Below are 13,144 nucleotides of genomic sequence, written 5' to 3' on the forward strand. Positions count from 1 at the left end.
GGGAATGAAGTCACCGATGTTTCCTAAATGCACCTTTCCTCTGGCTGCTGAAGGTCATTTAGTCCCTTCACCGCTGGAGTTGAAATGTCCGCTGGCTCCTCTCGTCCCGAGTGGAGTGTTGTGGCATTGCTGGCTTAGGAAAACTCATTCTTCTCTTCTGTCTTCCAGATGTTTTTTTTCACAAGTTCCCGATTCACTGAGTGACCCTTTGCCAGCCTCCTTGTTGGCTGTGCTGCTGCTTTTAAAGCACTTTTGCTGCAAAGCTAAAGCTCCCAGCTAATCCTTTACAGCAAGAAGTGATGGAGCGTAGCGCCTCAGTAGAAATAATCATAGGGCCAAGGTGAAGTTTGGGATGGTGAGCAAGGCAGAGATTTGCTAAGCATGGGGAAGAAAGTGCTGCCTGATGGAGTACCAGTTGCAAATCGAGGATGAAAAGAGTCCGCTAAAGCAGAATTGGGGAAAGGCTGATGGTTACCTGTCACTTCCTTTGTCTGCTCTTGGGAGAAGTGAGGGGGGGGTGCATCAATCAACAGCATCATAGCAAGTCTAGCCAGTGCTTAGTCAAAGGCTTTGTAACTAGCCAGATAGGTGAATCGCCTCCTGCAAACAGTGATTTGAAATCATCCTTTAGTGGGGAAGTGCAGGCACTGCTTTGAGGGACTGTCCAAAGCCAAAAAACAGCTTCAAAATGTCAAATAAAAAAAAAAAAAAGGCAAATTCAGCAGGTGTTTACTTGGGGAAAGGGATAGCGTTCACCTTTGCTCCACACACAGAGCCTCAGAGAGCTTCTCCTTTGGGCAACTGCAGGGTGTATATCTGCACGGGGGCCAGCATCTGCACAGTGGATGGACTGCATTTGACATTCCATAAAACTCAAAGAAACTCATTTAAAGCAACCTATGACACACACAAGCCTCAGAGTAGCTATCTGTCTTCCCTGGGGGTTCCTCTTGTTATATGAAATTATGGCCACAGCTTTCAAGCACTGCTCGTGTTGCAGACCACTCCTGCTTTCCCTGTAGAAAGTGTGGTTGCCTTTCAGTTTACAGAGGAAAAAAAAAGGCCAAAAAATCCCACAGAAATAATTTTGAGAAATTCTTGGCCTCTCCAGTGTTTATACTGAACAGTATCTATCCAGCACGTTAGCACTCCATCTGCTCTGTTAGCGTTCTGCACTTTGCTTAGCCACCAAATACTGAACTGTTTAGGAAATCCCTACTTCTGAAGGCTATGAGTGCCTGCTCGTCCTGAGTCCTGATTTGCACAAAGAAATCTTTCCATTTACCTTTATATGGAAATCTTTTCTTTGAGCCATTGCTCTCAGGAATTTTGCTATATTTTTCTACAGAAAACAGCCCCATAAAAATTCTTCTTTTAATAAAGAAAAGCAAGGACTGCCTGAGCTTTGATCTCAGGGAGCAGTGTTTTCCAGTAGCTCATGGCGAGCTGAGAAGAGCTGAGTTTATTTTTTTCAAGTTTAGAATATCAAGGCTGATGGGAAAGCACACTTTCAGACTACTTTTAATTCTCTCTTTTGCAAGAATTAAAATATTATATGCTGAGCCTTGATTCACAGTTTATTTCTCCAGCCTAAGTTGTCTTCTGTCATGCAGATTTGAAAAGTATTCAGTATCTCCCGCTGTTAGGTAGCAGGATGAGTCCTAGGCAAAGTAATACCTAGCTAGCAGCTGTTTATGGGATATAACCACTCATTCAGCTTGGAATTGATTGAAAACACCTTAGAATTGGGCAAGTTTGTTGTTTCTGTAAGACTTCATTTACCTTCTTGCCTGCGTCTCACTCTCAAAGATCGCTGTGTAATTTTTCTGCACTATTTTCAAGTGTCTTTCTTTCTTGTACCTCTTTTTCTTTTATTCATTTCCTTCTAGCTCTTCTTTTCTTTCCCATAATGTTTTTCCTCTCTTCTACAAACTTTATCTTTCCTTTCGTGGCTTCTTTTCATCAAACTTACTTTTTCTATTCTTGTCTTCCTTTTTTAACATAGCCTTTTTTCTCCCCAACGCACGTGTTTCCCTGCCTGCCTCAGATTCCTCCCCACTGGACAGCTACTGCCATGCTTCAGGCATGTTTGCTTTGTTGGTATTTTTAAACTATTAATAATGACTACTGCTTGGGTGAACTTGTGGCAACAGGATGCCATACAGAAGGGTTCTTGCTACTCAAGTGTACAGCTCAGCCACCAACTTGCAGAGTGGCAAGGAGGAAAGTCTCCTGGGGGAAGCTCTTGCTCAGGGTGGTTTGAAAGCTGGGAGGACACCTGTCCACTGCGTGGGTGGCGTAATCTTCTGGTTTTGAGGCTGCCAAGGCCGGACTTCTAAATGTCACCATCAGCCTGTCATGCCTTCTGACAAAATTACTGATTAGAATTTGTGGTTTAATATTCATATGATAACGACCACAAATGGGGAGGCAAAAATCTATGGCACAAATCATCTGCTTTGTTTGAACTTTTCTAAATTTCATGATACACCTTGACATTAACTAGACTTTTGACGCTGTCCCACACAACAAAACATTTTAATAAGCAACCTGTGGAAATGTGGTCTAAATGGGGCTTCCCAACTTAAAAAGTGGATGAGCTCTTAAGGGCCCCAATGTGCAGCATTTGTTATATCCAGCTTCTGTGGCAATACCCTTCTCTTCCTTCCTGCATTCCCCTACCTTCCTCTTCCCTCAGCTGCGCCCCAGCTGCCACCGCCTGGTGGCGAGGACACAGGCATCTTCTGCATCAAAGGCTGTCCAAGTGGTGTCTGCCCTGGATCTGCTTGTTTAGCTGCCCGTGAAGAAACGTGGATTTCCTTCAGGTCCTGGGTGGACTAAAGTCACTTCATGCCCTGTGATATTTTAGGTGCGCTGTACAAGAGATTGTCCTGGGCTTACCTCCCGCCACTATTTTTACTAATGCGTTGCCAGCTGGAGTAGACAATTACCCCACTTACAATTATGGGTGTCAGCTTGGAGAGGGGTAGAAGCATTCTGGAGGGAAGGATCAGAATTCAAATCAATCTCGTTGTAGGTGATGTGGTTTAGATGAGCCCAGTGAAAAGATAAAGAAAGCGTTACCTTTGAAAGGAGAATTACATGCAAAAATAGAGATGGCTACCACACAAAAGGAACCAGTGGGAAATACTGAGTCACAAACTAGATATGAAACAGTAGCACTGGGCTGTTGCAAATAAAGGCAAGAAAGGCACGTCCTCAGTCTGAGATACGTTAACGGGACTATTGCACAAGCAGCATGAGAGGCAGTAGTCTTAGCTTGGCCTCCAGTGGGAGGCTACGTCTGGGATACCACACTGAACTCTCTGGACAAATTGAGAAGTGTCCAGAGGACAGCAACACAGCTGACAGTTGTAGAAAAATATGACCTTATAGGAAAAGCTGAAGGAATCAGCTGTGTTCAGCCTAATCAAGAGATGACAGATTAGACACGATAGGCCTGCTATCATGTTGCTGTTATAACAGGGACATTGATCAGACACTCTCCACGTCCTCAGACTGATGGGAATTAAATTAACGTGCAGCAAATATGATTGAGATAGCTACCAAGAAAAATTTGCCAGCCGTTTAAAAGTTTGACACTAGAGCCGTCAGCTTAGGGACATTATAGAAATTCCATTACTGGGTGTTTTAAAAAGAAAGTAGGCAAGCATGTATGTGGGAGCATCCACCTATGGTTAGTACATTGGTGTTTAGACAGCATAGTCTTAAGTTTCTTCTAGTCCTGTGTTCTGGGAGTTTCCTGTGTTATTGCAGATACCCCATCTGGGCTGTAAACTTTTTACCCCTCTTGTTTTGCAGGCGCGAATGGGAGAAAGCCAGTCTGGCGGCAATGGCACAAGCCTTCAGGATCACCATTTCCAAACTCCAGTTACAGTTTTGCTGCCGATCCTGAGCAGTGCTATCTGCAGATAAGGTCTTTCTTGACAGACTCCTGTCCTTCTTGAAAGGGTTAACACTATCTTTCTTGAAGCTGGCTGAGGACTCTGTGCAAGTAGTGCTAAAGATCTGCAAGTAACGTTACATTGCTATTAAGAAGGCTACATGAGAGATAAACTATTCTGGCTTAAATATAAATATTTGCATCTACAAACAGGAGCAGGAATTACTGGAGGAAAATCTCCAAAAGAGTCAGAAATTTCTACTGTCTTTTAAAGCTTGCTTTAGTAGGACAAAATTCCTCTTAAGTCATTCCTATGGCAACTGCAGCACAGCAAAACCCAAGTCTCTTCCACTCAGTTACCTTGACCAGCCCTGAGCTGCAGGTTGGTGACTGATTCTCACTTGCTGCAGACATTCTAGCCAGAGCTCAAGTTGCCGGAAGCTGGGTCCCAGTTGTTTCTTTGCCCAAGTAAAAAATGTTATGGAAATGAACACTAGGCAACTATAGCATGGGAGATACAGAAATAATCTATTTTATTATTAAATTATAGCTCTAAGCATCCAGCCAGTGCTAGGCCACTCATTAATTAAAAATCACTTCAGGAATATAAAGCAAGCTGTGTGCTACATACTCCCATTTCAGCCAGTGCAATCATTACAAAATACAGCTTACAATATATTTTAAAAATAGGGGACATCTAGTTAATAACCATCAGACTTGGGCACGTTAGGAAATAAAAGGTTTGCCTGTCTATCTACACAGATTTTTGGCATAAAGAAGAGCTACAGCTCATAAGCCTGTCTTCTTTGGGGCTGACAGCACTGTTAGTGCAAGGCTTTGCTAAACAATCTGCAGATTCATGATTGCCAGTAGCAAATCCAGCATAAAAGCAAAGGCAGAATTCTTAAGGCTCATCTCTTCAGACCTGAGACTTGGTGGACCGGTGGGTTTCATAGTCCCCCTGCTTTTTCAACAGTGCCTAATAGGGATGGGATGAGGTGGGAAGAAACCATAAGAAACATCGAGGAAAGTGATAATGCAGGAAGTTCCTCCTCCAGTGGGGCTTCTTTTGCCCCTTCCCAGGAGACCATATGGTCTGGTCCAGGGCATGGCTCAGGGAGAACCATCCCCACCATCAAAAGGGGATTTCAGCCTAGCACTGTGCCAGCTCCCTGTCCGTCCTCCTCCACCAATGGACCCGCAAATAAGACCGCAGTCCATCAGAGGCTGTGTAGAGTGGTATGAGCAGACACAACTCTTTCCATGTCCACTCAGGGTTTTATAGGTCATTCTGACTTTTGCTGTGCAGATCTGTCTCCTTGCTCATTTTCATAGTCCTGACCCAAGCAAGCTCCTCTGCCATCTCAGGTTAGCAACACAAGCATTAGAGTGTGGCTCTGCTTTTATCCACGAAGGGGGAATGCAAGAGCACTTGAAATTATGAAATTATTATTAATTATGAAATTATGAAATCATAATTGGCAGTGAACTAATAGGTCTAACGGACTTCCTCCTCTGCTGCAGAACTGCTCCTAGCAGTATATTCCCAAACACTTTGTCCAGTTTAATTTTAAATAACTCTGTCAGTGTGGATTCCACTACTTCCCCTGGGAGACTTGGTTCATTAGGTCCATTAGTGCAATTAGGGATTCAACACAGCAGGCCACTTGAAAAACATTAGCCCAAAGGGTGCTTAACTGACAGCTAATGTGGCTTCTCCGTTACTTGCAAATTCCACTGGGAAAGTGGTGCGAGCAAAACATGAATGCCTGAAAATCTACCGGATCCTGGAGAAACTTCCTTCTGCCAGGAGAAAACGTAGGTGTTAATATGGCACTGTGGTCTGACAATGAGAAATAACTTTGACAAACAGAGTTGTGAAGGGCTGTATTAGAGAGGAGTTACACAGCAGAGCTTCGCTGGGCATGGCAGAGGGTGTGCTAAAGCTCAGGCACGTGGGGAATGAAGGAGGGGGAGCCCCTAGGGCAGAGCCGCGCGCACGGCCCTGCGGTGAGGCAGGGATGGTCACGACTCGTGTGGGCTCCTTTCGTACAAACATGGCAAGGAGAAGCATGGCCTCTCTGAAGCATTCCCATCCTGGCAACGGCTGATAGGATTGTGCTTCAGCATTCAAATCAGAAAAGACTTTTGTGTCAAGCCAAAAGGCAACTGAAGAATACTCTGACCCAGAAGTGGTAAGTGTGCGTGACAGGAGGGTGGCTGTGAAACCCCTGCGCCGCTGACAGCTGGGGCAGCCGAGCAGAGACAGTGATAGGTGTCTGCAAGCCAGACTGCCCCCCTGGCCACTGGCAGTGGTTAAGGGAGTACCAACTCTGCTATAGCATCGAGCAGGACCGAAGTGCACTGCTGTTGGAGCTGGTAGTATGAGAAAGGCCAAAGGGCTGTGCAGCTGAGGTACCGTCTATCTTGATGGCTGGGAGTGAAATGGTGACTTCAGTTACTGCCATTGCAGGGGTGCGAGGTGGGAGGCTATTCCTCCTTGCTAAGCATACTCAGAAGGAGCTGAAGAGCCATGCTGTCTCCTTTGGGTGTCATCGAAGGGAGTCCGGGCAGCTTGGCAGCTTTCCCTTTCATGTGGTGCTGTGCCCAGCGCCATGAGGAGACTTAGCCAGGGCCAGGCTACTCATGCTGCTGCCCCGGGGGGAACGCTGGATCCGTGTCTAGGGAGGTGGTGCACAGGGGACGACGGCAGGCTGGCTGAAGGCTGACTCAGACATGTTTAACAAGATGGGAGGAGGTGGAAAGAAGCTGGCTGGCGTTTTGAGGCTAATCCCTCATTGATCACTTTGCTCGTCTCACACCTAGGACTGGGAATCTCACAGATCTCCAGGTGCTGTTAGCAGCAGAGCCGAGGGGTGCCCTAGTGCCTACCTCTGTTTGGCAGAGCGAGACAGATTTTTGTGGAAGATTGTCTTTGGCCAATGCTTTGTGTCTCTGCCGTTTCAGGTGCAAAGTGCTACAGGGCCCTCCTCAGGGACCACTGTTTTATCTGCCTGCGACTAGAGGTAGCAAGAGCTTAGCTTCTTGCTTGGTCAGCAGTGCCCGCTGTAGCAGGACGACATTGTCACCTCTATCCGTGTCCAGCAGTGCAAGGTTGAACTTGGAGTGTAATTAATAAACAAACACCTGCAGGTTCAAGTCCTGTGTAAACAGCGTGTTTGGCTTAGGGAAGGCTCTGAGGTAGCAGAGCATGCACTGAAGGCATGAGTGGAAATGAACGATGAAAATGATGGAGTAGCTGCAGCTGGGGAGAAGACAGGGTGTGCTTGGCTGGAAAGGCCACATTCCTCTGCTTCCCTGCTGGCCACCCCTGAAAGCCACGGAGTCTCCCCACAGCATCAGGCTTAGCCCCCACACCGGGGGGAAGCCATCTATGCCAAGGGAGTGAGCTGAGCCCTCCCCTCGCACCATTGGGAAGCCGTCCATGCCAGGGGAGCAAGCGTGACCTCTTGCCTGGGAGCAGAATACAAATAACCAGAGGAAAAGAGGTACGGCCTGATGGAGCAAAGGTGGTTGCCATGATATCCCTGTTACTAACATGTGCCTGCAGGACCAGAGGTGTCGCATGCAACCGTCTGCTGAAGACCTAGGGATCTCTACTATGAGCTGGATCCTAACCATGGCTGCCCTTGGAGAGCAAGGTTCATGCGAGTGCTTTTCTTAGGGGACAGGTTTCTGTCTCTCTTAAACATTAGATTTCATTTTTCTTATTTTGAGCGGTTGGTAACGGTGCATAGAAGCTGTGGTGTAGCTGGAACCATGCTGCAGACCAGAGCTGAGTTATTTGCTGCCTGGATTTGGAGGAGACAAGTTCTCCACATTGACCTACTTATAATCTGCTGAATCCGAGGACAGTCAGTGCATTTAGGGGAAATTCACTTTTCAGGGAAAGATTAATGGCATATGCTAACATTATTACGGGAATGTTGTCTGGCTTTGGACAACTAGCTCTGCTTGATAATGTGCGAGATGATCATGATCCTCTTTTAGATTTGAATATGGGATAATAGATGACACTATTTCTTGATGTCAGTGGAAAATGAGCCTACTTATTCTAGACAGAATTTGGGCAGCGAAAAACAAAATATCCATATGCTGCATGGTATTATGCCACACTCCCCATGTACTTTTCTAGTTAGTTCTTTATAATTCAATATGCGCAAAATAGGGGCAGGCTGCGCCCTGTTTCTGGCATTTGTGCAAGAAGAAAATCCTATTAGGAGTATAAAACTGCCTGAAGCATTGACTGCTCGTTGCACACTCTCCACGACCAGCCACTCCGGTGCCGCCGCAGCGAGGGAATGTGCTAGGTGTGCCAAAAGCGTTCTGGCAAAGAGCACTCCTCTTGGGGCTCACAGCCACTATTCAGGGGAGGATTTTACCGTGGTGGTTAAACAGTAACCTTCCCTGGGTGACGGCCTTGCCCCCTGCCAGAGATGAACGTCTCTGTGGGAGAAGTGGCTGAGGGAGGATGTATAGCTCCATCCCAGCCGCCACATTTTACAGTCTGGCATATTAACCTAGATCTCGAAGGGTTTCCGCTTGGGTTAATACGCAGGACTATGAGCTGTGGCCGCTGTTTGGTTGTCACTTTCCCAGGGTGACAGTGAAGGGAACGGACCAGGTCCCCGGGGGCAGCCTTGGCTCTGAGGGGCGCAGCTACATCCCAGCGAGCCCGTAGGCCAGGGCTGCCGCATGGGGAGCAGGGACTCCCCCATTTGGGGGCCAGGATTAGCAGTTACCTCAAAGTGGGATTAGCAGTTCCTGACAAATTGCTGCTGCTGCTGCCCAGGCTGCATCAGCTCTGCCAGGACAAGGAGGAGCTCAGCATCCCCGGCTAGTAACGTGGCGCTTGCCTCTGACAAATCCGCCTAGCTCTGAACTAAAATCAAAGGGAGCTATACAAATACTGAATGATCTCGAAACCGAGAGCTGTCCTTCATGTGTATGGGCATGCGAGCCTCACATTTGCACACAAGCCACTTCATGGGCGCTACTGCTGTCATTGCTTAGAGGGATACCCTGTCGCATCATGCTGCTTTTAACACTGAAATGAACACAATTATTGCGTTGGCCTGTCTTTGTGGGCAAGGAGTTAGACTTGGGTTACTGTTTTATATCATTTTAACCCACCTATCAGACTTGTACTTAAATTCCTCCTGTCTGGAGTTGCTGGGCACCCCCAACTCTTGCCAATGCCTGCTGGAAGTTGGCCTAGTGGCCAGACGTCAGAAGTTACATGTCAGATTATCGACAAAATGGAAATGACTTTTGATCAACGGGATTTAGTAGGCTTTTTTGTTTAACTGGTGCTTTTAGCTAAGCAAAGCTGACAATGAATTTCCATCACAACTCTTAAGGAAGAGATTAAAAAAATCACAGGGGTCGATGCTGAAGCTGAATTGCTGACACTGGAAAGGGCTCTGATTTTCAGGGACTGTTGCGTGCCCGCAGAGCCTTGAGCATCCAGAATGTCTCAATATCACAGCTCCCTCCAAAGCTCTTATCTATTTAGCCTGTAACTAGTATACGCAGAGTGCAAACCACAAGAGGGCTGTACTGAATGTTTGATTAGTTAAATACTTATGAATCTTCTAGAGGTTTGAGTACTTTTCTCATAAAAACTTTAGTAAATTGAACAAATTCTCCCTTAGACCATCTGACCCATCCCATGCTCGATCCATTCAAACTAACGTCACAGTCCTCACGCCCCAATGTACGAACCTGGCCAAACAGCTATGCTTTGTGCTGTGCACGCACATCATTGCATGGGCTGTCTCCCACACAGCAGATGGGAGCAAGTCGCAGCTGAGGAGCCATTGCTGAGAAAGCACTTCATTTAAAACAAGAAAAAAGAGCTGGTGAAGTTTTTAACTGCAGAGATTTGCGCTATAATTAATGTTAGGATTTCCTGGTCAATAAACGTTTCTTTAAAATACCCTTCTCTAGGAAATAATTTTAAAAAGAGAAGTCCCACAACAACAACAAAAAAAACCCACACATTAATTGCATATTTATTTCTGTGTTTCATTTAGAGTTGAAAAGAGTGCAGTAAAAATTAGTTCCTAAAAAATCTGTGGGACTGCTGCTGTTGGATTGCCATCAGCCAAGCGGAGCTGCAGAAACCGAATGCAGCACGCCTTGACAGCACTGCGGATGCCTGCATTTCCTGTTGCCATGGAAATGCACCTGAGAGCAGTGAGAGCTGGATAATGGGCTCTAAAATCATCACTCTTCTTAAAAAAAAAAAAGAAAAAAGAAAAAAACTGTTGGGGCTACATTAGGGAAATAGAATAGTAATGACGATAATGTCAGCGCTCACGTGATACAGTCTTTGTTGGTTTTATTTTATAGCTGTGTTGTTTTGTGTCCACATTTGTCTTTGAATTTTCTAACCCAATGCAACCATCACATTTGTATTGCACTTCTAACCACAGCATTGCTGGGGGTGGGGGTTTTACATGACACCCAAACCCAGCTATGGAGAGAGCATCACTAAAATGACAAGTTTGACTGAGAGGATTGTTTGCTGTAACTAACCAACCATGTGGACACAAGTGACCATTTATTTTATCTCAGCTGTTCTGTTGCACAACTACTTTCCATTAGTCTAAAAGTTTTTCCTTAATCCAGTGCCATTACAATGTATCGTTAAATTAAATATAACTATGTTCCACATTAATGCCCTTCGATTTTGCTGTGTGGAGCAATTTCAGCTTTGCCTTAGTTTCACAGGGTTCTGGAAACGTTTGCCTGTAGCAACACAGTAGCATCTTAGTAATCACACAATACTGGCAAGGAGAATTATGGTATGCAGATAAACTTGACCGTGAGAATTAAATTGTATAAAAAGTGAAGCATTTAGGGACAACTTTCGGTTGCAGTCAAAGACTTAGATGGAGATTCCTGGAAAATAAAGTATTCGTATCCTAATCTTAACTCTGGGATGTTTTAATGGGTTACTGTTTAAATTATTTACCTTTATCAAATTAGCAGAAGAGCACTTTCAAACTCAGAGATTTTGATTTTTGCTCTAATCTCAGCTCTTGAGCAACAGTATTATACATCAGAAACTATTTTTTTTATTACTGCAACATACAAAGATATGATCTTGAAATGCTTTGAAATTTGAATAGTGCGTAGATTGACATATAGATAAATGATGTCTGTGCTTTAATCTGTTCCTTTTAGAGGATCTGCAGACTTCCTATACTGAAATAATGCTGAAATAAGCAAATGTAGATACTCTCCAGCTTAGTTTTTATACTCATTGAGTGCTCTCTTTTATTTGCTGATGAGCTGTTTTGTGAGTAGATAAATGTTTTTTTCAAGGCTATTTACTTTCAGCATATCTTTCATGAATCCTCTACAGAGTTAATGACCAAATTCTGTAATCATTTTAATCTATTTCCCAAAAACTGATTTCTCTCCCTATGGTGCCTAGCAGCATTATTCAGAATTATTCCCAAGTATACACAGAGGGTTCCTGTTATATTTGTTTAAAAAGATGCCCAAACTTCACTGTCACAGGGATTGGATTTTTGTATTCGGAGGGGATCATCGGAAGAAGGAAGTTATAGCTTTTGTAGTGAAAGCCATCAGGCATGTAGCCAAATTCAGATCTTGTAGTCTTCCTCCAGGCCATGCTTGTAAGACTCAGGGTTATTTTAATTATATTGTTTCTTTCAAGCAGTTTTTTACAGGAACACGATTATACTGTTTTCCTTCAGTGACTTCTTTCTCTAGTCTTGGAGGCCAAGTAAAAGATCACTGATGGTTAATTAATCTCTGCTCTCATACCACTTTCCTACGGTTTTCGTCTGTACTCATGCTGGAGTCAGGATGGCAATCTCAAGAACTGAGCTGGTGCAGAGTGCAGAATAGGGTTCAAGTTCTCCAAGCCACTGTCAATCTAACAAATTCATTTTAGGTACTATTTACAGGTACTGCCAAAATAACACATTTTTTTCCTGTTCAAGAGACACTCAGGACTAGAGTAGACAGGGTAAGAATGGCTTTCAGAGGTGAAAGTCAGTATTAGAGCTCTAGGAAGAGTCTTTCACAGCATTTGTCCATGCAAGCCAGTAACAGAGCTCTAGGAAGAGTCCTTCTCAACATTTGCCTATGTTTTGAAGGCTCTGAAACCTGCATTACCTGCTACTTACTTCCAGAAGTCCTAAATTAGCTCCTAGTTGTTCAGAGTCAGAATAAAGTCAATGGTAAATCTGCCACTGACTTCAAAGAAGCAAAATTTTGGCATTTAGAGGACAAATTCTGTTAAGAGTAATGATGATACAATATAAACACTTCTGTTATAAATGCAGAATGTAAGTAACACTCTTTAACAGCATTTATTTAAATCCCCAGGCACTAGTGGAAAACAGGTCTCCAAATAATAACTCTAAATTGTTTGGCACATTAAACTCCTAGCCTTTACAAATATTGGTAGTGTTTCAAAGAATGCATTTTTAAGTGAGCAGTAAAAAGCAATTAGGCATGTAATTGTTGTTTTAGAGACTTAATCCATTTCCCACAGCAGTCAGTGGGAGTCTTTACATTTACTTCAATGGTGACTGACTTGGGACCTTACACATTTACAGCTCTATCCTTTGAAGAGAGAGAGGCAGAAAGAAGGGGGGCAAATGTGTGCAAAATCAGAATTTCATAAGTCTACATAAAAATAGTGAAATCCTAGACCTTTATAAGATGTATACACAACATTTGAGATAGCAGAAATCTCTTATTAGGCAGAAAGCATCTACTAATCACTGCAGAAGATTCCGCCCCCCCCCCCCCCCCCCGCAATGTTATGCCTATTTTGTCACTTGACAGCCATATAATTAAATTCAGGGGCAGTAAACTTTTCTGAACTTCTGAAAAGAAGTTCACTCAGTTTCTCTTTGCCAAATGTCACGACACACAATTTTAATCCATTGCGTATCTTTATCTGACAAGTAGCACAAACTTTGTCTTTAAGGTAATGTGTAAATCTTTAACTGGTTAAACTCTGTAGAACTTGCATTAGATTCAGGCCAGACATGAACTCTATCATATTAGGCAGGTGGAAATCTTTTATATATATTTTGTGATCTTACTTTGATTGAAAATAATATCTGGATTTAGTTTTTAAGGTGGAAAGTGGAAAGATAAAACATTCAGGGCATTCTCAATTACTTGTGAGAATCATGGATGGTGTATCAAGATCACACTGCAGGGATC

Source organism: Struthio camelus, chromosome 8, assembly GCF_040807025.1.
Source record: "Struthio camelus isolate bStrCam1 chromosome 8, bStrCam1.hap1, whole genome shotgun sequence".
Taxonomy (NCBI): Eukaryota; Metazoa; Chordata; class Aves; order Struthioniformes; family Struthionidae; genus Struthio; species Struthio camelus.